Source organism: Rhinoderma darwinii (genome assembly GCF_050947455.1).
Source record: "Rhinoderma darwinii isolate aRhiDar2 chromosome 5 unlocalized genomic scaffold, aRhiDar2.hap1 SUPER_5_unloc_45, whole genome shotgun sequence".
NCBI classification, from domain to species: Eukaryota; Metazoa; Chordata; class Amphibia; order Anura; family Rhinodermatidae; genus Rhinoderma; species Rhinoderma darwinii.
Genome location: NW_027461804.1, coordinates 717,953 through 741,029, shown reverse-complemented (window position 1 = coordinate 741,029; position 23,077 = coordinate 717,953). Strand labels below are relative to the sequence as shown.

The 23,077-nt window shown below is 47.8% G+C and overlaps 15 non-coding genes across 15 annotated transcripts; all 15 read right to left on the bottom strand.

Moving 5' to 3' along the window:
* Nucleotides 1-1,024: 1,024 nt before the first annotated feature.
* LOC142694301 (U2 spliceosomal RNA) lies at nt 1,025-1,215 on the bottom strand. Its single transcript, XR_012862554.1, has one exon. It is a non-coding gene; the product is annotated as a U2 spliceosomal RNA (small nuclear RNA).
* A 1,280-nt stretch (nt 1,216-2,495) lies between these two features.
* LOC142693816 (U2 spliceosomal RNA) lies at nt 2,496-2,686 on the bottom strand. Its single transcript, XR_012862118.1, has one exon. It is a non-coding gene; the product is annotated as a U2 spliceosomal RNA (small nuclear RNA).
* Nucleotides 2,687-3,958: 1,272 nt separating this feature from the next.
* On the bottom strand, nt 3,959-4,149 carry LOC142694299 (U2 spliceosomal RNA). Its single transcript, XR_012862552.1, has one exon. It is a non-coding gene; the product is annotated as a U2 spliceosomal RNA (small nuclear RNA).
* Nucleotides 4,150-5,405: 1,256 nt separating this feature from the next.
* Nucleotides 5,406-5,596, bottom strand: LOC142694298 (U2 spliceosomal RNA). The gene has a single exon (XR_012862551.1). It is a non-coding gene; the product is annotated as a U2 spliceosomal RNA (small nuclear RNA).
* A 1,280-nt stretch (nt 5,597-6,876) lies between these two features.
* LOC142694297 (U2 spliceosomal RNA) lies at nt 6,877-7,067 on the bottom strand. Its single transcript, XR_012862550.1, has one exon. It is a non-coding gene; the product is annotated as a U2 spliceosomal RNA (small nuclear RNA).
* A 1,292-nt stretch (nt 7,068-8,359) lies between these two features.
* Nucleotides 8,360-8,550, bottom strand: LOC142694295 (U2 spliceosomal RNA). The gene has a single exon (XR_012862549.1). It is a non-coding gene; the product is annotated as a U2 spliceosomal RNA (small nuclear RNA).
* Nucleotides 8,551-9,830: 1,280 nt separating this feature from the next.
* On the bottom strand, nt 9,831-10,021 carry LOC142694294 (U2 spliceosomal RNA). The gene has a single exon (XR_012862548.1). It is a non-coding gene; the product is annotated as a U2 spliceosomal RNA (small nuclear RNA).
* A 1,300-nt stretch (nt 10,022-11,321) lies between these two features.
* Nucleotides 11,322-11,512, bottom strand: LOC142694293 (U2 spliceosomal RNA). Its single transcript, XR_012862547.1, has one exon. It is a non-coding gene; the product is annotated as a U2 spliceosomal RNA (small nuclear RNA).
* A 1,292-nt stretch (nt 11,513-12,804) lies between these two features.
* On the bottom strand, nt 12,805-12,995 carry LOC142694372 (U2 spliceosomal RNA). Its single transcript, XR_012862619.1, has one exon. It is a non-coding gene; the product is annotated as a U2 spliceosomal RNA (small nuclear RNA).
* Nucleotides 12,996-14,287: 1,292 nt separating this feature from the next.
* On the bottom strand, nt 14,288-14,478 carry LOC142694292 (U2 spliceosomal RNA). Its single transcript, XR_012862546.1, has one exon. It is a non-coding gene; the product is annotated as a U2 spliceosomal RNA (small nuclear RNA).
* Nucleotides 14,479-15,782: 1,304 nt separating this feature from the next.
* LOC142694291 (U2 spliceosomal RNA) lies at nt 15,783-15,973 on the bottom strand. Its single transcript, XR_012862545.1, has one exon. It is a non-coding gene; the product is annotated as a U2 spliceosomal RNA (small nuclear RNA).
* Nucleotides 15,974-17,269: 1,296 nt separating this feature from the next.
* LOC142694290 (U2 spliceosomal RNA) lies at nt 17,270-17,460 on the bottom strand. The gene has a single exon (XR_012862544.1). It is a non-coding gene; the product is annotated as a U2 spliceosomal RNA (small nuclear RNA).
* Nucleotides 17,461-18,748: 1,288 nt separating this feature from the next.
* On the bottom strand, nt 18,749-18,939 carry LOC142694289 (U2 spliceosomal RNA). The gene has a single exon (XR_012862543.1). It is a non-coding gene; the product is annotated as a U2 spliceosomal RNA (small nuclear RNA).
* Nucleotides 18,940-20,219: 1,280 nt separating this feature from the next.
* LOC142694380 (U2 spliceosomal RNA) lies at nt 20,220-20,410 on the bottom strand. The gene has a single exon (XR_012862625.1). It is a non-coding gene; the product is annotated as a U2 spliceosomal RNA (small nuclear RNA).
* Nucleotides 20,411-21,698: 1,288 nt separating this feature from the next.
* Nucleotides 21,699-21,889, bottom strand: LOC142694287 (U2 spliceosomal RNA). Its single transcript, XR_012862541.1, has one exon. It is a non-coding gene; the product is annotated as a U2 spliceosomal RNA (small nuclear RNA).
* Between the last annotated feature and the right edge of the window lie 1,188 nt (nt 21,890-23,077).

Sequence of the window (23,077 nt, the reverse complement as noted above, 5' to 3'; positions counted from 1 at the left end):
CATGCAGATAAACACTGGCAGCGGCAGCAAGTGCATGCCCACAACCACCCCTTGTTCCTTCACACCTTGTATCAGCTGTAATCCAGTCCAGTCCAGTGCTGCCTGCTGAGCAGCACTGACCAACACTGCCTGGGCCCAGGCTTTTATCTCTGAGGCCCCGTTATGATGTCAGAAAGCTGGCTCTGGAATCCTGAGGGCTCCACTATGACACGTGCAAAGTTCCGTCTGAACTTTATATAAGACGGTGAGGCTCAGTCAGTCACTCAGTGTTGCCTGAGAGGGCAACACTGCAACAGCCGGCCGCCAGGCTGTCTTTTTTTTGCACAGCTAGTTGCCTCCAGGAGGCCACAAGAGGGAGACAAGGGACTGCAAAATGGAAAATAGGCATCCACCAACTTTACAGACAACTTCTCCTTGCTCCTACAACCTCCATCCTTGCACAGTTTGTTATTCTTCTAGGTAACATAGTAACAAATCCAAATTGCTGCTCTCTTTGTAGGCAAGCAAGGCTTTGTTGCAACTGCAATTCTTACTTCTTCTTGAAATGTAGGGACGACAGTACATTCCATCACATCCATCTAGTGTACACAGGTAGGTCCATTGTGGCGGGCAGGCGAGCGGGCGGGCTGCTTTATTGGCTGTTTGCTGTTCCCCTACTCCACTCCACTATTTGACTGTTGTGCTGCATCAATCAATCAATCAATCAATCAATCAATCAATCAATCAGTGGCTGGCTCAGGTGCAGCTCTTTAACTTACCTAAAAGGGAGGGCGGAGAGAAGACAAGGAAGGTGAATGAGGTGTTCCAATGTGAAATGCCGGAAACACAGAAACACAGACGACACACAACAAGAGGTGGCAATCTATTCATTAATTGCATTTAATCAATGAGCTCATTATCACTCATGCATTGTCCAACAGGTGTTGAAATAATGGGATTAAAAGGGGAGATCCCTTCAGAAAGACAGAAACAATAGCAAAGACAAAAAACACTTTTGGAATCTGCTTTTAGTCAACACATAAGGAAAGGGTGCACCGGTCCTGGAAATACTGCAATACCAGGTCAATGCGTGGAGTGGACAGAGCAAGCTCTATTTCCATCTCCCTGTTCTAAAAATCCATTTAATATATGGTCCCCAGATAGGGGACGTATCAGATATTAAACTGATAAGAACAGATACTACACTTGATCTTAGCCAAAAGGCCGAGAAGCGATAACCCGAACGGGCCGCGCGTTGCCCGAGCCTGCCCGATACTGCTGTTCAGCCCTTGCAGCGATTCAGCCTACTTCTAGGCAATTCCATGGGGCCCTGCAGGCTCACACACTCACAGCTACACGGGAGGTGAATAAAGGCCGGAGAGGAAGCCAGACAGGATTTGCTTCTTTTGCTTGCACCACAATGCAGTGCTGAAAGAGGAGGAATCTACATAAAAACGCCTTCCTGGCAACGCCCAAATGCCCTGCTGCCATGCAGATAAACACTGGCAGCGGCAGCAAGTGCATGCCCACAGCCACCCCTTGTTCCTTCACACCTTGTATCAGCTGTAATCCAGTCCAGTCCAGTGCTGCCTGCTGAGCAGCACTGACCAACACTGCCTGGGCCCAGGCTTTTATCTCTGAGGCCCCATTATGATGTCAGAAAGCTGGCTCTGGAATCCTGAGGGCTCCACTATGACACGTGCAAAGTTCCGTCTGAACTTTATATAAGACGGTGAGGCTCAGTCAGTCACTCAGTGTTGCCTGAGAGGGCAACACTGCAACAGCCGGCCGCCAGGCTGTCTTTTTTTTGCACAGCTAGTTGCCTCCAGGAGGCCACAAGAGGGAGACAAGGGACTGCAAAATGGAAAATAGGCATCCACCAACTTTACAGACAACTTCTCCTTGCTCCTACAACCTCCATCCTTGCACAGTTTGTTATTCTTCTAGGTAACATAGTAACAAATCCAAATTGCTGCTCTCTTTGTAGGCAAGCAAGGCTTTGTTGCAACTGCAATTCTTACTTCTTCTTGAAATGTAGGGACGACAGTACATTCCATCACATCCATCTAGTGTACACAGGTAGGTCCATTGTGGCGGGCAGGCGAGCGGGCGGGCTGCTTTATTGGCTGTTTGCTGTTCCCCTACTCCACTCCACTATTTGACTGTTGTGCTGCATCAATCAATCAATCAATCAATCAATCAATCAATCAATCAATCAGTGGCTGGCTCAGGTGCAGCTCTTTAACTTACCTAAAAGGGAGGGCGGAGAGAAGACAAGGAAGGTGAATGAGGTGTTCCAATGTGAAATGCCGGAAACACAGAAACACAGACGACACACAACAAGAGGTGGCAATCTATTCATTAATTGCATTTAATCAATGAGCTCATTATCACTCATGCATTGTCCAACAGGTGTTGAAATAATGGGATTAAAAGGGGAGATCCCTTCAGAAAGACAGAAACAATAGCAAAGACAAAAAACACTTTTGGAATCTGCTTTTAGTCAACACATAAGGAAAGGGTGCACCGGTCCTGGAAATACTGCAATACCAGGTCAATGAGTGGAGTGGACAGAGCAAGCTCTATTTCCATCTCCCTGTTCTAAAAATCCATTTAATATATGGTCCCCAGATAGGGGACGTATCAGATATTAAACTGATAAGAACAGATACTACACTTGATCTTAGCCAAAAGGCCGAGAAGCGATAACCCGAACGGGCCGCGCGTTGCCCGAGCCTGCCCGATACTGCTGTTCAGCCCTTGCAGCGATTCAGCCTACTTCTAGGCAATTCCATGGGGCCCTGCAGGCTCACACACTCACAGCTACACGGGAGGTGAATAAAGGCCGGAGAGGAAGCCAGACAGGATTTGCTTCTTTTGCTTGCACCACAATGCAGTGCTGAAAGAGGAGGAATCTACATAAAAACGCCTTCCTGGCAACGCCCAAATGCCCTGCTGCCATGCAGATAAACACTGGCAGCGGCAGCAAGTGCATGCCCACAGCCACCCCTTGTTCCTTCACACCTTGTATCAGCTGTAATCCAGTCCAGTCCAGTGCTGCCTGCTGAGCAGCACTGACCAACACTGCCTGGGCCCAGGCTTTTATCTCTGAGGCCCCATTATGATGTCAGAAAGCTGGCTCTGGAATCCTGAGGGCTCCACTATGACACGTGCAAAGTTCCGTCTGAACTTTATATAAGACGGTGAGGCTCAGTCAGTCACTCAGTGTTGCCTGAGAGGGCAACACTGCAACAGCCGGCCGCCAGGCTGTCTTTTTTTTGCACAGCTAGTTGCCTCCAGGAGGCCACAAGAGGGAGACAAGGGACTGCAAAATGGAAAATAGGCATCCACCAACTTTACAGACAACTTCTCCTTGCTCCTACAACCTCCATCCTTGCACAGTTTGTTATTCTTCTAGGTAACATAGTAACAAATCCAAATTGCTGCTCTCTTTGTAGGCAAGCAAGGCTTTGTTGCAACTGCAATTCTTACTTCTTCTTGAAATGTAGGGACGACAGTACATTCCATCACATCCATCTAGTGTACACAGGTAGGTCCATTGTGGCGGGCAGGCGAGCGGGCGGGCTGCTTTATTGGCTGTTTGCTGTTCCCCTACTCCACTCCACTATTTGACTGTTGTGCTGCATCAATCAATCAATCAATCAATCAATCAATCAATCAGTGGCTGGCTCAGGTGCAGCTCTTTAACTTACCTAAAAGGGAGGGCGGAGAGAAGACAAGGAAGGTGAATGAGGTGTTCCAATGTGAAATGCCGGAAACACAGAAACACAGACGACACACAACAAGAGGTGGCAATCTATTCATTAATTGCATTTAATCAATGAGCTCATTGTCACTCATGCATTGTCCAACAGGTGTTGAAATAATGGGATTAAAAGGGGAGATCCCTTCAGAAAGACAGAAACAATAGCAAAGACAAAAAACACTTTTGGAATCTGCTTTTAGTCAACACATAAGGAAAGGGTGCACCGGTCCTGGAAATACTGCAATACCAGGTCAATGCGTGGAGTGGACAGAGCAAGCTCTATTTCCATCTCCCTGTTCTAAAAATCCATTTAATATATGGTCCCCAGATAGGGGACGTATCAGATATTAAACTGATAAGAACAGATACTACACTTGATCTTAGCCAAAAGGCCGAGAAGCGATAACCCGAACGGGCCGCGCGTTGCCCGAGCCTGCCCGATACTGCTGTTCAGCCCTTGCAGCGATTCAGCCTACTTCTAGGCAATTCCATGGGGCCCTGCAGGCTCACACACTCACAGCTACACGGGAGGTGAATAAAGGCCGGAGAGGAAGCCAGACAGGATTTGCTTCTTTTGCTTGCACCACAATGCAGTGCTGAAAGAGGAGGAATCTACATAAAAACGCCTTCCTGGCAACGCCCAAATGCCCTGCTGCCATGCAGATAAACACTGGCAGCGGCAGCAAGTGCATGCCCACAGCCACCCCTTGTTCCTTCACACCTTGTATCAGCTGTAATCCAGTCCAGTCCAGTGCTGCCTGCTGAGCAGCACTGACCAACACTGCCTGGGCCCAGGCTTTTATCTCTGAGGCCCCATTATGATGTCAGAAAGCTGGCTCTGGAATCCTGAGGGCTCCACTATGACACGTGCAAAGTTCCGTCTGAACTTTATATAAGACGGTGAGGCTCAGTCAGTCACTCAGTGTTGCCTGAGAGGGCAACACTGCAACAGCCGGCCGCCAGGCTGTCTTTTTTTTGCACAGCTAGTTGCCTCCAGGAGGCCACAAGAGGGAGACAAGGGACTGCAAAATGGAAAATAGGCATCCACCAACTTTACAGACAACTTCTCCTTGCTCCTACAACCTCCATCCTTGCACAGTTTGTTATTCTTCTAGGTAACATAGTAACAAATCCAAATTGCTGCTCTCTTTGTAGGCAAGCAAGGCTTTGTTGCAACTGCAATTCTTACTTCTTCTTGAAATGTAGGGACGACAGTACATTCCATCACATCCATCTAGTGTACACAGGTAGGTCCATTGTGGCGGGCAGGCGAGCGGGCGGGCTGCTTTATTGGCTGTTTGCTGTTCCCCTACTCCACTCCACTATTTGACTGTTGTGCTGCATCAATCAATCAATCAATCAATCAATCAATCAATCAGTGGCTGGCTCAGGACCTAAAAGGGAGGGCGGAGAGAAGACAAGGAAGGTGAATGAGGTGTTCCAATGTGAAATGCCGGAAACACAGAAACACAGACGACACACAACAAGAGGTGGCAATCTATTCATTAATTGCATTTAATCAATGAGCTCATTATCACTCATGCATTGTCCAACAGGTGTTGAAATAATGGGATTAAAAGGGGAGATCCCTTCAGAAAGACAGAAACAATAGCAAAGACAAAAAACACTTTTGGAATCTGCTTTTAGTCAACACATAAGGAAAGGGTGCACCGGTCCTGGAAATACTGCAATACCAGGTCAATGCGTGGAGTGGACAGAGCAAGCTCTATTTCCATCTCCCTGTTCTAAAAATCCATTTAATATATGGTCCCCAGATAGGGGACGTATCAGATATTAAACTGATAAGAACAGATACTACACTTGATCTTAGCCAAAAGGCCGAGAAGCGATAACCCGAACGGGCCGCGCGTTGCCCGAGCCTGCCCGATACTGCTGTTCAGCCCTTGCAGCGATTCAGCCTACTTCTAGGCAATTCCATGGGGCCCTGCAGGCTCACACACTCACAGCTACACGGGAGGTGAATAAAGGCCGGAGAGGAAGCCAGACAGGATTTGCTTCTTTTGCTTGCACCACAATGCAGTGCTGAAAGAGGAGGAATCTACATAAAAACGCCTTCCTGGCAACGCCCAAATGCCCTGCTGCCATGCAGATAAACACTGGCAGCGGCAGCAAGTGCATGCCCACAGCCACCCCTTGTTCCTTCACACCTTGTATCAGCTGTAATCCAGTCCAGTCCAGTGCTGCCTGCTGAGCAGCACTGACCAACACTGCCTGGGCCCAGGCTTTTATCTCTGAGGCCCCATTATGATGTCAGAAAGCTGGCTCTGGAATCCTGAGGGCTCCACTATGACACGTGCAAAGTTCCGTCTGAACTTTATATAAGACGGTGAGGCTCAGTCAGTCACTCAGTGTTGCCTGAGAGGGCAACACTGCAACAGCCGGCCGCCAGGCTGTCTTTTTTTTGCACAGCTAGTTGCCTCCAGGAGGCCACAAGAGGGAGACAAGGGACTGCAAAATGGAAAATAGGCATCCACCAACTTTACAGACAACTTCTCCTTGCTCCTACAACCTCCATCCTTGCACAGTTTGTTATTCTTCTAGGTAACATAGTAACAAATCCAAATTGCTGCTCTCTTTGTAGGCAAGCAAGGCTTTGTTGCAACTGCAATTCTTACTTCTTCTTGAAATGTAGGGACGACAGTACATTCCATCACATCCATCTAGTGTACACAGGTAGGTCCATTGTGGCGGGCAGGCGAGCGGGCGGGCTGCTTTATTGGCTGTTTGCTGTTCCCCTACTCCACTCCACTATTTGACTGTTGTGCTGCATCAATCAATCAATCAATCAATCAATCAATCAATCAATCAATCAGTGGCTGGCTCAGGTGCAGCTCTTTAACTTACCTAAAAGGGAGGGCGGAGAGAAGACAAGGAAGGTGAATGAGGTGTTCCAATGTGAAATGCCGGAAACACAGAAACACAGACGACACACAACAAGAGGTGGCAATCTATTCATTAATTGCATTTAATCAATGAGCTCATTATCACTCATGCATTGTCCAACAGGTGTTGAAATAATGGGATTAAAAGGGGAGATCCCTTCAGAAAGACAGAAACAATAGCAAAGACAAAAAACACTTTTGGAATCTGCTTTTAGTCAACACATAAGGAAAGGGTGCACCGGTCCTGGAAATACTGCAATACCAGGTCAATGCGTGGAGTGGACAGAGCAAGCTCTATTTCCATCTCCCTGTTCTAAAAATCCATTTAATATATGGTCCCCAGATAGGGGACGTATCAGATATTAAACTGATAAGAACAGATACTACACTTGATCTTAGCCAAAAGGCCGAGAAGCGATAACCCGAACGGGCCGCGCGTTGCCCGAGCCTGCCCGATACTGCTGTTCAGCCCTTGCAGCGATTCAGCCTACTTCTAGGCAATTCCATGGGGCCCTGCAGGCTCACACACTCACAGCTACACGGGAGGTGAATAAAGGCCGGAGAGGAAGCCAGACAGGATTTGCTTCTTTTGCTTGCACCACAATGCAGTGCTGAAAGAGGAGGAATCTACATAAAAACGCCTTCCTGGCAACGCCCAAATGCCCTGCTGCCATGCAGATAAACACTGGCAGCGGCAGCAAGTGCATGCCCACAGCCACCCCTTGTTCCTTCACACCTTGTATCAGCTGTAATCCAGTCCAGTCCAGTGCTGCCTGCTGAGCAGCACTGACCAACACTGCCTGGGCCCAGGCTTTTATCTCTGAGGCCCCATTATGATGTCAGAAAGCTGGCTCTGGAATCCTGAGGGCTCCACTATGACACGTGCAAAGTTCCGTCTGAACTTTATATAAGACGGTGAGGCTCAGTCAGTCACTCAGTGTTGCCTGAGAGGGCAACACTGCAACAGCCGGCCGCCAGGCTGTCTTTTTTTTGCACAGCTAGTTGCCTCCAGGAGGCCACAAGAGGGAGACAAGGGACTGCAAAATGGAAAATAGGCATCCACCAACTTTACAGACAACTTCTCCTTGCTCCTACAACCTCCATCCTTGCACAGTTTGTTATTCTTCTAGGTAACATAGTAACAAATCCAAATTGCTGCTCTCTTTGTAGGCAAGCAAGGCTTTGTTGCAACTGCAATTCTTACTTCTTCTTGAAATGTAGGGACGACAGTACATTCCATCACATCCATCTAGTGTACACAGGTAGGTCCATTGTGGCGGGCAGGCGAGCGGGCGGGCTGCTTTATTGGCTGTTTGCTGTTCCCCTACTCCACTCCACTATTTGACTGTTGTGCTGCATCAATCAATCAATCAATCAATCAATCAATCAATCAATCAATCAATCAATCAATCAGTGGCTGGCTCAGGTGCAGCTCTTTAACTTACCTAAAAGGGAGGGCGGAGAGAAGACAAGGAAGGTGAATGAGGTGTTCCAATGTGAAATGCCGGAAACACAGAAACACAGACGACACACAACAAGAGGTGGCAATCTATTCATTAATTGCATTTAATCAATGAGCTCATTATCACTCATGCATTGTCCAACAGGTGTTGAAATAATGGGATTAAAAGGGGAGATCCCTTCAGAAAGACAGAAACAATAGCAAAGACAAAAAACACTTTTGGAATCTGCTTTTAGTCAACACATAAGGAAAGGGTGCACCGGTCCTGGAAATACTGCAATACCAGGTCAATGCGTGGAGTGGACAGAGCAAGCTCTATTTCCATCTCCCTGTTCTAAAAATCCATTTAATATATGGTCCCCAGATAGGGGACGTATCAGATATTAAACTGATAAGAACAGATACTACACTTGATCTTAGCCAAAAGGCCGAGAAGCGATAACCCGAACGGGCCGCGCGTTGCCCGAGCCTGCCCGATACTGCTGTTCAGCCCTTGCAGCGATTCAGCCTACTTCTAGGCAATTCCATGGGGCCCTGCAGGCTCACACACTCACAGCTACACGGGAGGTGAATAAAGGCCGGAGAGGAAGCCAGACAGGATTTGCTTCTTTTGCTTGCACCACAATGCAGTGCTGAAAGAGGAGGAATCTACATAAAAACGCCTTCCTGGCAACGCCCAAATGCCCTGCTGCCATGCAGATAAACACTGGCAGCGGCAGCAAGTGCATGCCCACAGCCACCCCTTGTTCCTTCACACCTTGTATCAGCTGTAATCCAGTCCAGTCCAGTGCTGCCTGCTGAGCAGCACTGACCAACACTGCCTGGGCCCAGGCTTTTATCTCTGAGGCCCCATTATGATGTCAGAAAGCTGGCTCTGGAATCCTGAGGGCTCCACTATGACACGTGCAAAGTTCCGTCTGAACTTTATATAAGACGGTGAGGCTCAGTCAGTCACTCAGTGTTGCCTGAGAGGGCAACACTGCAACAGCCGGCCGCCAGGCTGTCTTTTTTTTGCACAGCTAGTTGCCTCCAGGAGGCCACAAGAGGGAGACAAGGGACTGCAAAATGGAAAATAGGCATCCACCAACTTTACAGACAACTTCTCCTTGCTCCTACAACCTCCATCCTTGCACAGTTTGTTATTCTTCTAGGTAACATAGTAACAAATCCAAATTGCTGCTCTCTTTGTAGGCAAGCAAGGCTTTGTTGCAACTGCAATTCTTACTTCTTCTTGAAATGTAGGGACGACAGTACATTCCATCACATCCATCTAGTGTACACAGGTAGGTCCATTGTGGCGGGCAGGCGAGCGGGCGGGCTGCTTTATTGGCTGTTTGCTGTTCCCCTACTCCACTCCACTATTTGACTGTTGTGCTGCATCAATCAATCAATCAATCAATCAATCAATCAATCAATCAATCAATCAGTGGCTGGCTCAGGTGCAGCTCTTTAACTTACCTAAAAGGGCGGAGAGAAGACAAGGAAGGTGAATGAGGTGTTCCAATGTGAAATGCCGGAAACACAGAAACACAGACGACACACAACAAGAGGTGGCAATCTATTCATTAATTGCATTTAATCAATGAGCTCATTATCACTCATGCATTGTCCAACAGGTGTTGAAATAATGGGATTAAAAGGGGAGATCCCTTCAGAAAGACAGAAACAATAGCAAAGACAAAAAACACTTTTGGAATCTGCTTTTAGTCAACACATAAGGAAAGGGTGCACCGGTCCTGGAAATACTGCAATACCAGGTCAATGCGTGGAGTGGACAGAGCAAGCTCTATTTCCATCTCCCTGTTCTAAAAATCCATTTAATATATGGTCCCCAGATAGGGGACGTATCAGATATTAAACTGATAAGAACAGATACTACACTTGATCTTAGCCAAAAGGCCGAGAAGCGATAACCCGAACGGGCCGCGCGTTGCCCGAGCCTGCCCGATACTGCTGTTCAGCCCTTGCAGCGATTCAGCCTACTTCTAGGCAATTCCATGGGGCCCTGCAGGCTCACACACTCACAGCTACACGGGAGGTGAATAAAGGCCGGAGAGGAAGCCAGACAGGATTTGCTTCTTTTGCTTGCACCACAATGCAGTGCTGAAAGAGGAGGAATCTACATAAAAACGCCTTCCTGGCAACGCCCAAATGCCCTGCTGCCATGCAGATAAACACTGGCAGCGGCAGCAAGTGCATGCCCACAGCCACCCCTTGTTCCTTCACACCTTGTATCAGCTGTAATCCAGTCCAGTCCAGTGCTGCCTGCTGAGCAGCACTGACCAACACTGCCTGGGCCCAGGCTTTTATCTCTGAGGCCCCATTATGATGTCAGAAAGCTGGCTCTGGAATCCTGAGGGCTCCACTATGACACGTGCAAAGTTCCGTCTGAACTTTATATAAGACGGTGAGGCTCAGTCAGTCACTCAGTGTTGCCTGAGAGGGCAACACTGCAACAGCCGGCCGCCAGGCTGTCTTTTTTTTGCACAGCTAGTTGCCTCCAGGAGGCCACAAGAGGGAGACAAGGGACTGCAAAATGGAAAATAGGCATCCACCAACTTTACAGACAACTTCTCCTTGCTCCTACAACCTCCATCCTTGCACAGTTTGTTATTCTTCTAGGTAACATAGTAACAAATCCAAATTGCTGCTCTCTTTGTAGGCAAGCAAGGCTTTGTTGCAACTGCAATTCTTACTTCTTCTTGAAATGTAGGGACGACAGTACATTCCATCACATCCATCTAGTGTACACAGGTAGGTCCATTGTGGCGGGCAGGCGAGCGGGCGGGCTGCTTTATTGGCTGTTTGCTGTTCCCCTACTCCACTCCACTATTTGACTGTTGTGCTGCATCAATCAATCAATCAATCAATCAATCAATCAATCAATCAATCAATCAATCAATCAATCAATCAGTGGCTGGCTCAGGTGCAGCTCTTTAACTTACCTAAAAGGGAGGGCGGAGAGAAGACAAGGAAGGTGAATGAGGTGTTCCAATGTGAAATGCCGGAAACACAGAAACACAGACGACACACAACAAGAGGTGGCAATCTATTCATTAATTGCATTTAATCAATGAGCTCATTATCACTCATGCATTGTCCAACAGGTGTTGAAATAATGGGATTAAAAGGGGAGATCCCTTCAGAAAGACAGAAACAATAGCAAAGACAAAAAACACTTTTGGAATCTGCTTTTAGTCAACACATAAGGAAAGGGTGCACCGGTCCTGGAAATACTGCAATACCAGGTCAATGCGTGGAGTGGACAGAGCAAGCTCTATTTCCATCTCCCTGTTCTAAAAATCCATTTAATATATGGTCCCCAGATAGGGGACGTATCAGATATTAAACTGATAAGAACAGATACTACACTTGATCTTAGCCAAAAGGCCGAGAAGCGATAACCCGAACGGGCCGCGCGTTGCCCGAGCCTGCCCGATACTGCTGTTCAGCCCTTGCAGCGATTCAGCCTACTTCTAGGCAATTCCATGGGGCCCTGCAGGCTCACACACTCACAGCTACACGGGAGGTGAATAAAGGCCGGAGAGGAAGCCAGACAGGATTTGCTTCTTTTGCTTGCACCACAATGCAGTGCTGAAAGAGGAGGAATCTACATAAAAACGCCTTCCTGGCAACGCCCAAATGCCCTGCTGCCATGCAGATAAACACTGGCAGCGGCAGCAAGTGCATGCCCACAGCCACCCCTTGTTCCTTCACACCTTGTATCAGCTGTAATCCAGTCCAGTCCAGTGCTGCCTGCTGAGCAGCACTGACCAACACTGCCTGGGCCCAGGCTTTTATCTCTGAGGCCCCATTATGATGTCAGAAAGCTGGCTCTGGAATCCTGAGGGCTCCACTATGACACGTGCAAAGTTCCGTCTGAACTTTATATAAGACGGTGAGGCTCAGTCAGTCACTCAGTGTTGCCTGAGAGGGCAACACTGCAACAGCCGGCCGCCAGGCTGTCTTTTTTTTGCACAGCTAGTTGCCTCCAGGAGGCCACAAGAGGGAGACAAGGGACTGCAAAATGGAAAATAGGCATCCACCAACTTTACAGACAACTTCTCCTTGCTCCTACAACCTCCATCCTTGCACAGTTTGTTATTCTTCTAGGTAACATAGTAACAAATCCAAATTGCTGCTCTCTTTGTAGGCAAGCAAGGCTTTGTTGCAACTGCAATTCTTACTTCTTCTTGAAATGTAGGGACGACAGTACATTCCATCACATCCATCTAGTGTACACAGGTAGGTCCATTGTGGCGGGCAGGCGAGCGGGCGGGCTGCTTTATTGGCTGTTTGCTGTTCCCCTACTCCACTCCACTATTTGACTGTTGTGCTGCATCAATCAATCAATCAATCAATCAATCAATCAATCAATCAATCAATCAATCAATCAGTGGCTGGCTCAGGTGCAGCTCTTTAACTTACCTAAAAGGGAGGGCGGAGAGAAGACAAGGAAGGTGAATGAGGTGTTCCAATGTGAAATGCCGGAAACACAGAAACACAGACGACACACAACAAGAGGTGGCAATCTATTCATTAATTGCATTTAATCAATGAGCTCATTATCACTCATGCATTGTCCAACAGGTGTTGAAATAATGGGATTAAAAGGGGAGATCCCTTCAGAAAGACAGAAACAATAGCAAAGACAAAAAACACTTTTGGAATCTGCTTTTAGTCAACACATAAGGAAAAGGTGCACCGGTCCTGGAAATACTGCAATACCAGGTCAATGCGTGGAGTGGACAGAGCAAGCTCTATTTCCATCTCCCTGTTCTAAAAATCCATTTAATATATGGTCCCCAGATAGGGGACGTATCAGATATTAAACTGATAAGAACAGATACTACACTTGATCTTAGCCAAAAGGCCGAGAAGCGATAACCCGAACGGGCCGCGCGTTGCCCGAGCCTGCCCGATACTGCTGTTCAGCCCTTGCAGCGATTCAGCCTACTTCTAGGCAATTCCATGGGGCCCTGCAGGCTCACACACTCACAGCTACACGGGAGGTGAATAAAGGCCGGAGAGGAAGCCAGACAGGATTTGCTTCTTTTGCTTGCACCACAATGCAGTGCTGAAAGAGGAGGAATCTACATAAAAACACCTTCCTGGCAACGCCCAAATGCCCTGCTGCCATGCAGATAAACACTGGCAGCGGCAGAAAGTGCATGCCCACAGCCACCCCTTGTTCCTTCACACCTTGTATCAGCTGTAATCCAGTCCAGTCCAGTGCTGCCTGCTGAGCAGCACTGACCAACACTGCCTGGGCCCAGGCTTTTATCTCTGAGGCCCCATTATGATGTCAGAAAGCTGGCTCTGGAATCCTGAGGGCTCCACTATGACACGTGCAAAGTTCCGTCTGAACTTTATATAAGACGGTGAGGCTCAGTCAGTCACTCAGTGTTGCCTGAGAGGGCAACACTGCAACAGCCGGCCGCCAGGCTGTCTTTTTTTTGCACAGCTAGTTGCCTCCAGGAGGCCACAAGAGGGAGACAAGGGACTGCAAAATGGAAAATAGGCATCCACCAACTTTACAGACAACTTCTCCTTGCTCCTACAACCTACATCCTTGCACAGTTTGTTATTCTTCTAGGTAACATAGTAACAAATCCAAATTGCTGCTCTCTTTGTAGGCAAGCAAGGCTTTGTTGCAACTGCAATTCTTACTTCTTCTTGAAATGTAGGGACGACAGTACATTCCATCACATCCATCTAGTGTACACAGGTAGGTCCATTGTGGCGGGCAGGCGAGCGGGCGGGCTGCTTTATTGGCTGTTTGCTGTTCCCCTACTCCACTCCACTATTTGACTGTTGTGCTGCATCAATCAATCAATCAATCAATCAATCAATCAATCAATCAATCAATCAATCAATCAGTGGCTGGCTCAGGTGCAGCTCTTTAACTTACCTAAAAGGGAGGGCGGAGAGAAGACAAGGAAGGTGAATGAGGTGTTCCAATGTGAAATGCCGGAAACACAGAAACACAGACGACACACAACAAGAGGTGGCAATCTATTCATTAATTGCATTTAATCAATGAGCTCATTATCACTCATGCATTGTCCAACAGGTGTTGAAATAATGGGATTAAAAGGGGAGATCCCTTCAGAAAGACAGAAACAATAGCAAAGACAAAAAACACTTTTGGAATCTGCTTTTAGTCAACACATAAGGAAAGGGTGCACCGGTCCTGGAAATACTGCAATACCAGGTCAATGCGTGGAGTGGACAGAGCAAGCTCTATTTCCATCTCCCTGTTCTAAAAATCCATTTAATATATGGTCCCCAGATAGGGGACGTATCAGATATTAAACTGATAAGAACAGATACTACACTTGATCTTAGCCAAAAGGCCGAGAAGCGATAACCCGAACGGGCCGCGCGTTGCCCGAGCCTGCCCGATACTGCTGTTCAGCCCTTGCAGCGATTCAGCCTACTTCTAGGCAATTCCATGGGGCCCTGCAGGCTCACACACTCACAGCTACACGGGAGGTGAATAAAGGCCGGAGAGGAAGCCAGACAGGATTTGCTTCTTTTGCTTGCACCACAATGCAGTGCTGAAAGAGGAGGAATCTACATAAAAACGCCTTCCTGGCAACGCCCAAATGCCCTGCTGCCATGCAGATAAACACTGGCAGCGGCAGCAAGTGCATGCCCACAGCCACCCCTTGTTCCTTCACACCTTGTATCAGCTGTAATCCAGTCCAGTCCAGTGCTGCCTGCTGAGCAGCACTGACCAACACTGCCTGGGCCCAGGCTTTTATCTCTGAGGCCCCATTATGATGTCAGAAAGCTGGCTCTGGAATCCTGAGGGCTCCACTATGACACGTGCAAAGTTCCGTCTGAACTTTATATAAGACGGTGAGGCTCAGTCAGTCACTCAGTGTTGCCTGAGAGGGCAACACTGCAACAGCCGGCCGCCAGGCTGTCTTTTTTTTGCACAGCTAGTTGCCTCCAGGAGGCCACAAGAGGGAGACAAGGGACTGCAAAATGGAAAATAGGCATCCACCAACTTTACAGACAACTTCTCCTTGCTCCTACAACCTCCATCCTTGCACAGTTTGTTATTCTTCTAGGTAACATAGTAACAAATCCAAATTGCTGCTCTCTTTGTAGGCAAGCAAGGCTTTGTTGCAACTGCAATTCTTACTTCTTCTTGAAATGTAGGGACGACAGTACATTCCATCACATCCATCTAGTGTACACAGGTAGGTCCATTGTGGCGGGCAGGCGAGCGGGCGGGCTGCTTTATTGGCTGTTTGCTGTTCCCCTACTCCACTCCACTATTTGACTGTTGTGCTGCATCAATCAATCAATAAATCAATCAATCAATCAATCAATCAATCAATCAATCAATCAATCAATCAATCAGTGGCTGGCTCAGGTGCAGCTCTTTAACTTACCTAAAAGGGAGGGCGGAGAGAAGACAAGGAAGGTGAATGAGGTGTTCCAATGTGAAATGCCGGAAACACAGAAACACAGACGACACACAACAAGAGGTGGCAATCTATTCATTAATTGCATTTAATCAATGAGCTCATTATCACTCATGCATTGTCCAACAGGTGTTGAAATAATGGGATTAAAAGGGGAGATCCCTTCAGAAAGACAGAAACAATAGCAAAGACAAAAAACACTTTTGGAATCTGCTTTTAGTCAACACATAAGGAAAGGGTGCACCGGTCCTGGAAATACTGCAATACCAGGTCAATGCGTGGAGTGGACAGAGCAAGCTCTATTTCCATCTCCCTGTTCTAAAAATCCATTTAATATATGGTCCCCAGATAGGGGACGTATCAGATATTAAACTGATAAGAACAGATACTACACTTGATCTTAGCCAAAAGGCCGAGAAGCGATAACCCGAACGGGCCGCGCGTTGCCCGAGCCTGCCCGATACTGCTGTTCAGCCCTTGCAGCGATTCAGCCTACTTCTAGGCAATTCCATGGGGCCCTGCAGGCTCACACACTCACAGCTACACGGGAGGTGAATAAAGGCCGGAGAGGAAGCCAGACAGGATTTGCTTCTTTTGCTTGCACCACAGCACCACAATGCAGTGCTGAAAGAGGAGGAATCTACATAAAAACGCCTTCCTGGCAACGCCCAAATGCCCTGCTGCCATGCAGATAAACACTGGCAGCGGCAGCAAGTGCATGCCCACAGCCACCCCTTGTTCCTTCACACCTTGTATCAGCTGTAATCCAGTCCAGTCCAGTGCTGCCTGCTGAGCAGCACTGACCAACACTGCCTGGGCCCAGGCTTTTATCTCTGAGGCCCCATTATGATGTCAGAAAGCTGGCTCTGGAATCCTGAGGGCTCCACTATGACACGTGCAAAGTTCCGTCTGAACTTTATATAAGACGGTGAGGCTCAGTCAGTCACTCAGTGTTGCCTGAGAGGGCAACACTGCAACAGCCGGCCGCCAGGCTGTCTTTTTTTTGCACAGCTAGTTGCCTCCAGGAGGCCACAAGAGGGAGACAAGGGACTGCAAAATGGAAAATAGGCATCCACCAACTTTACAGACAACTTCTCCTTGCTCCTACAACCTCCATCCTTGCACAGTTTGTTATTCTTCTAGGTAACATAGTAACAAATCCAAATTGCTGCTCTCTTTGTAGGCAAGCAAGGCTTTGTTGCAACTGCAATTCTTACTTCTTCTTGAAATGTAGGGACGACAGTACATTCCATCACATCCATCTAGTGTACACAGGTAGGTCCATTGTGGCGGGCAGGCGAGCGGGCGGGCTGCTTTATTGGCTGTTTGCTGTTCCCCTACTCCACTCCACTATTTGACTGTTGTGCTGCATCAATCAATCAATCAATCAATCAATCAATCAATCAATCAATCAATCAATCAGTGGCTGGCTCAGGTGCAGCTCTTTAACTTACCTAAAAGGGAGGGCGGAGAGAAGACAAGGAAGGTGAATGAGGTGTTCCAATGTGAAATGCCAGAAACACAGAAACACAGACGACACACAACAAGAGGTGGCAATCTATTCATTAATTGCATTTAATCAATGAGCTCATTATCACTCATGCATTGTCCAACAGGTGTTGAAATAATGGGATTAAAAGGGGAGATCCCTTCAGAAAGACAGAAACAATAGCAAAGACAAAAAACACTTTTGGAATCTGCTTTTAGTCAACACATAAGGAAAGGGTGCACCGGTCCTGGAAATACTGCAATACCAGGTCAATGCGTGGAGTGGACAGAGCAAGCTCTATTTCCATCTCCCTGTTCTAAAAATCCATTTAATATATGGTCCCCAGATAGGGGACGTATCAGATATTAAACTGATAAGAACAGATACTACACTTGATCTTAGCCAAAAGGCCGAGAAGCGATAACCCGAACGGGCCGCGCGTTGCCCGAGCCTGCCCGATACTGCTGTTCAGCCCTTGCAGCGATTCAGCCTACTTCTAGGCAATGCCATGGGGCCCTGCAGGCTCACACACTCACAGCTACACGGGAGGTGAATAAAGGCCAGAGAGGAAGCCAGACAGGATTTGCTTCTTTTGCTTGCACCACAATGCAGTGCTGAAAGAGGAGGAATCTACATAAAAACGCCTTCCTGGCAACGCCCAAATGCCCTGCTGCCATGCAGATAAACACTGGCAGCGGCAGCAAGTGCATGCCCACAGCCACCCCTTGTTCCTTCACACCTTGTATCAGCTGTAATCCAGTCCAGTCCAGTGCTGCCTGCTGAGCAGCACTGACCAACACTGCCTGGGCCCAGGCTTTTATCTCTGAGGCCCCATTATGATGTCAGAAAGCTGGCTCTGGAATCCTGAGGGCTCCACTATGACACGTGCAAAGTTCCGTCTGAACTTTATATAAGACGGTGAGGCTCAGTCAGTCACTCAGTGTTGCCTGAGAGGGCAACACTGCAACAGCCGGCCGCCAGGCTGTCTTTTTTTTGCACAGCTAGTTGCCTCCAGGAGGCCACAAGAGGGAGACAAGGGACTGCAAAATGGAAAATAGGCATCCACCAACTTTACAGACAACTTCTCCTTGCTCCTACAACCTCCATCCTTGCACAGTTTGTTATTCTTCTAGGTAACATAGTAACAAATCCAAATTGCTGCTCTCTTTGTAGGCAAGCAAGGCTTTGTTGCAACTGCAATTCTTACTTCTTCTTGAAATGTAGGGACGACAGTACATTCCATCACATCCATCTAGTGTACACAGGTAGGTCCATTGTGGCGGGCAGGCGAGCGGGCGGGCTGCTTTATTGGCTGTTTGCTGTTCCCCTACTCCACTCCACTATTTGACTGTTGTGCTGCATCAATCAATCAATCAATCAATCAATCAATCAATCAATCAATCAATCAATCAGTGGCTGGCTCAGGTGCAGCTCTTTAACTTACCTAAAAGGGAGGGCGGAGAGAAGACAAGGAAGGTGAATGAGGTGTTCCAATGTGAAATGCCAGAAACACAGAAACACAGACGACACACAACAAGAGGTGGCAATCTATTCATTAATTGCATTTAATCAATGAGCTCATTATCACTCATGCATTGTCCAACAGGTGTTGAAATAATGGGATTAAAAGGGGAGATCCCTTCAGAAAGACAGAAACAATAGCAAAGACAAAAAACACTTTTGGAATCTGCTTTTAGTCAACACATAAGGAAAGGGTGCACCGGTCCTGGAAATACTGCAATACCAGGTCAATGCGTGGAGTGGACAGAGCAAGCTCTATTTCCATCTCCCTGTTCTAAAAATCCATTTAATATATGGTCCCCAGATAGGGGACGTATCAGATATTAAACTGATAAGAACAGATACTACACTTGATCTTAGCCAAAAGGCCGAGAAGCGATAACCCGAACGGGCCGCGCGTTGCCCGAGCCTGCCCGATACTGCTGTTCAGCCCTTGCAGCGATTCAGCCTACTTCTAGGCAATGCCATGGGGCCCTGCAGGCTCACACACTCACAGCTACACGGGAGGTGAATAAAGGCCAGAGAGGAAGCCAGACAGGATTTGCTTCTTTTGCTTGCACCACAATGCAGTGCTGAAAGAGGAGGAATCTACATAAAAACGCCTTCCTGGCAACGCCCAAATGCCCTGCTGCCATGCAGATAAACACTGGCAGCGGCAGCAAGTGCATGCCCACAGCCACCCCTTGTTCCTTCACACCTTGTATCAGCTGTAATCCAGTCCAGTCCAGTGCTGCCTGCTGAGCAGCACTGACCAACACTGCCTGGGCCCAGGCTTTTATCTCTGAGGCCCCATTATGATGTCAGAAAGCTGGCTCTGGAATCCTGAGGGCTCCACTATGACACGTGCAAAGTTCCGTCTGAACTTTATATAAGACGGTGAGGCTCAGTCAGTCACTCAGTGTTGCCTGAGAGGGCAACACTGCAACAGCCGGCCGCCAGGCTGTCTTTTTTTTGCACAGCTAGTTGCCTCCAGGAGGCCACAAGAGGGAGACAAGGGACTGCAAAATGGAAAATAGGCATCCACCAACTTTACAGACAACTTCTCCTTGCTCCTACAACCTCCATCCTTGCACAGTTTGTTATTCTTCTAGGTAACATAGTAACAAATCCAAATTGCTGCTCTCTTTGTAGGCAAGCAAGGCTTTGTTGCAACTGCAATTCTTACTTCTTCTTGAAATGTAGGGACGACAGTACATTCCATCACATCCATCTAGTGTACACAGGTAGGTCCATTGTGGCGGGCAGGCGAGCGGGCGGGCTGCTTTATTGGCTGTTTGCTGTTCCCCTACTCCACTCCACTATTTGACTGTTGTGCTGCATCAATCAATCAATCAATCAATCAATCAATCAATCAATCAATCAGTGGCTGGCTCAGGTGCAGCTCTTTAACTTACCTAAAAGGGAGGGCGGAGAGAAGACAAGGAAGGTGAATGAGGTGTTCCAATGTGAAATGCCGGAAACACAGAAACACAGACGACACACAACAAGAGGTGGCAATCTATTCATTAATTGCATTTAATCAATGAGCTCATTATCACTCATGCATTGTCCAACAGGTGTTGAAATAATGGGATTAAAAGGGGAGATCCCTTCAGAAAGACAGAAACAATAGCAAAGACAAAAAACACTTTTGGAATCTGCTTTTAGTCAACACATAAGGAAAGGGTGCACCGGTCCTGGAAATACTGCAATACCAGGTCAATGCGTGGAGTGGACAGAGCAAGCTCTATTTCCATCTCCCTCTTCTAAAAATCCATTTAATATATGGTCCCCAGATAGGGGACGTATCAGATATTAAACTGATAAGAACAGATACTACACTTGATCTTAGCCAAAAGGCCGAGAAGCGATAACCCGAACGGGCCGCGCGTTGCCCGAGCCTGCCCGATACTGCTGTTCAGCCCTTGCAGCGATTCAGCCTACTTCTAGGCAATTCCATGGGGCCCTGCAGGCTCACACACTCACAGCTACACGGGAGGTGAATAAAGGCCGGAGAGGAAGCCAGACAGGATTTGCTTCTTTTGCTTGCACCACAATGCAGTGCTGAAAGAGGAGGAATCTACATAAAAACGCCTTCCTGGCAACGCCCAAATGCCCTGCTGCCATGCAGATAAACACTGGCAGCGGCAGCAAGTGCATGCCCACAGCCACCCCTTGTTCCTTCACACCTTGTATCAGCTGTAATCCAGTCCAGTCCAGTGCTGCCTGCTGAGCAGCACTGACCAACACTGCCTGGGCCCAGGCTTTTATCTCTGAGGCCCCATTATGATGTCAGAAAGCTGGCTCTGGAATCCTGAGGGCTCCACTATGACACGTGCAAAGTTCCGTCTGAACTTTATATAAGACGGTGAGGCTCAGTCAGTCACTCAGTGTTGCCTGAGAGGGCAACACTGCAACAGCCGGCCGCCAGGCTGTCTTTTTTTTGCACAGCTAGTTGCCTCCAGGAGGCCACAAGAGGGAGACAAGGGACTGCAAAATGGAAAATAGGCATCCACCAACTTTACAGACAACTTCTCCTTGCTCCTACAACCTCCATCCTTGCACAGTTTGTTATTCTTCTAGGTAACATAGTAACAAATCCAAATTGCTGCTCTCTTTGTAGGCAAGCAAGGCTTTGTTGCAACTGCAATTCTTACTTCTTCTTGAAATGTAGGGACGACAGTACATTCCATCACATCCATCTAGTGTACACAGGTAGGTCCATTATGGCGGGCAGGCGAGCGGGCGGGCTGCTTTATTGGCTGTTTGCTGTTCCCCTACTCCACTCCACTATTTGACTGTTGTGCTGCATCAATCAATCAATCAATCAATCAATCAATCAATCAATCAATCAATCAATCAGTGGCTGGCTCAGGTGCAGCTCTTTAACTTACCTAAAAGGGAGGGCGGAGAGAAGACAAGGAAGGTGAATGAGGTGTTCCAATGTGAAATGCCGGAAACACAGAAACACAGACGACACACAACAAGAGGTGGCAATCTATTCATTAATTGCATTTAATCAATGAGCTCATTATCACTCATGCATTGTCCAACAGGTGTTGAAATAATGGGATTAAAAGGGGAGATCCCTTCAGAAAGACAGAAACAATAGCAAAGACAAAAAACACTTTTGGAATCTGCTTTTAGTCAACACATAAGGAAAGGGTGCACCGGTCCTGGAAATACTGCAATACCAGGTCAATGCGTGGAGTGGACAGAGCAAGCTCTATTTCCATCTCCCTGTTCTAAAAATCCATTTAATATATGGTCCCCAGATAGGGGACGTATCAGATATTAAACTGATAAGAACAGATACTACACTTGATCTTAGCCAAAAGGCCGAGAAGCGATAACCCGAACGGGCCGCGCGTTGCCCGAGCCTGCCCGATACTGCTGTTCAGCCCTTGCAGCGATTCAGCCTACTTCTAGGCAATTCCATGGGGCCCTGCAGGCTCACACACTCACAGCTACACGGGAGGTGAATAAAGGCCGGAGAGGAAGCCAGACAGGATTTGCTTCTTTTGCTTGCACCACAATGCAGTGCTGAAAGAGGAGGAATCTACATAAAAACGCCTTCCTGGCAACGCCCAAATGCCCTGCTGCCATGCAGATAAACACTGGCAGCGGCAGCAAGTGCATGCCCACAGCCACCCCTTGTTCCTTCACACCTTGTATCAGCTGTAATCCAGTCCAGTCCAGTGCTGCCTGCTGAGCAGCACTGACCAACACTGCCTGGGCCCAGGCTTTTATCTCTGAGGCCCCATTATGATGTCAGAAAGCTGGCTCTGGAATCCTGAGGGCTCCACTATGACACGTGCAAAGTTCCGTCTGAACTTTATATAAGACGGTGAGGCTCAGTCAGTCACTCAGTGTTGCCTGAGAGGGCAACACTGCAACAGCCGGCCGCCAGGCTGTCTTTTTTTTGCACAGCTAGTTGCCTCCAGGAGGCCACAAGAGGGAGACAAGGGACTGCAAAATGGAAAATAGGCATCCACCAACTTTACAGACAACTTCTCCTTGCTCCTACAACCTCCATCCTTGCACAGTTTGTTATTCTTCTAGGTAACATAGTAACAAATCCAAATTGCTGCTCTCTTTGTAGGCAAGCAAGGCTTTGTTGCAACTGCAATTCTTACTTCTTCTTGAAATGTAGGGACGACAGTACATTCCATCACATCCATCTAGTGTACACAGGTAGGTCCATTGTGGCGGGCAGGCGAGCGGGCGGGCTGCTTTATTGGCTGTTTGCTGTTCCCCTACTCCACTCCACTATTTGACTGTTGTGCTGCATCAATCAATCAATCAATCAATCAATCAATCAATCAGTGGCTGGCTCAGGTGCAGCTCTTTAACTTACCTAAAAGGGAGGGCGGAGAGAAGACAAGGAAGGTGAATGAGGTGTTCCAATGTGAAATGCCGGAAACACAGAAACACAGACGACACACAACAAGAGGTGGCAATCTATTCATTAATTGCATTTAATCAATGAGCTCATTATCACTCATGCATTGTCCAACAGGTGTTGAAATAATGGGATTA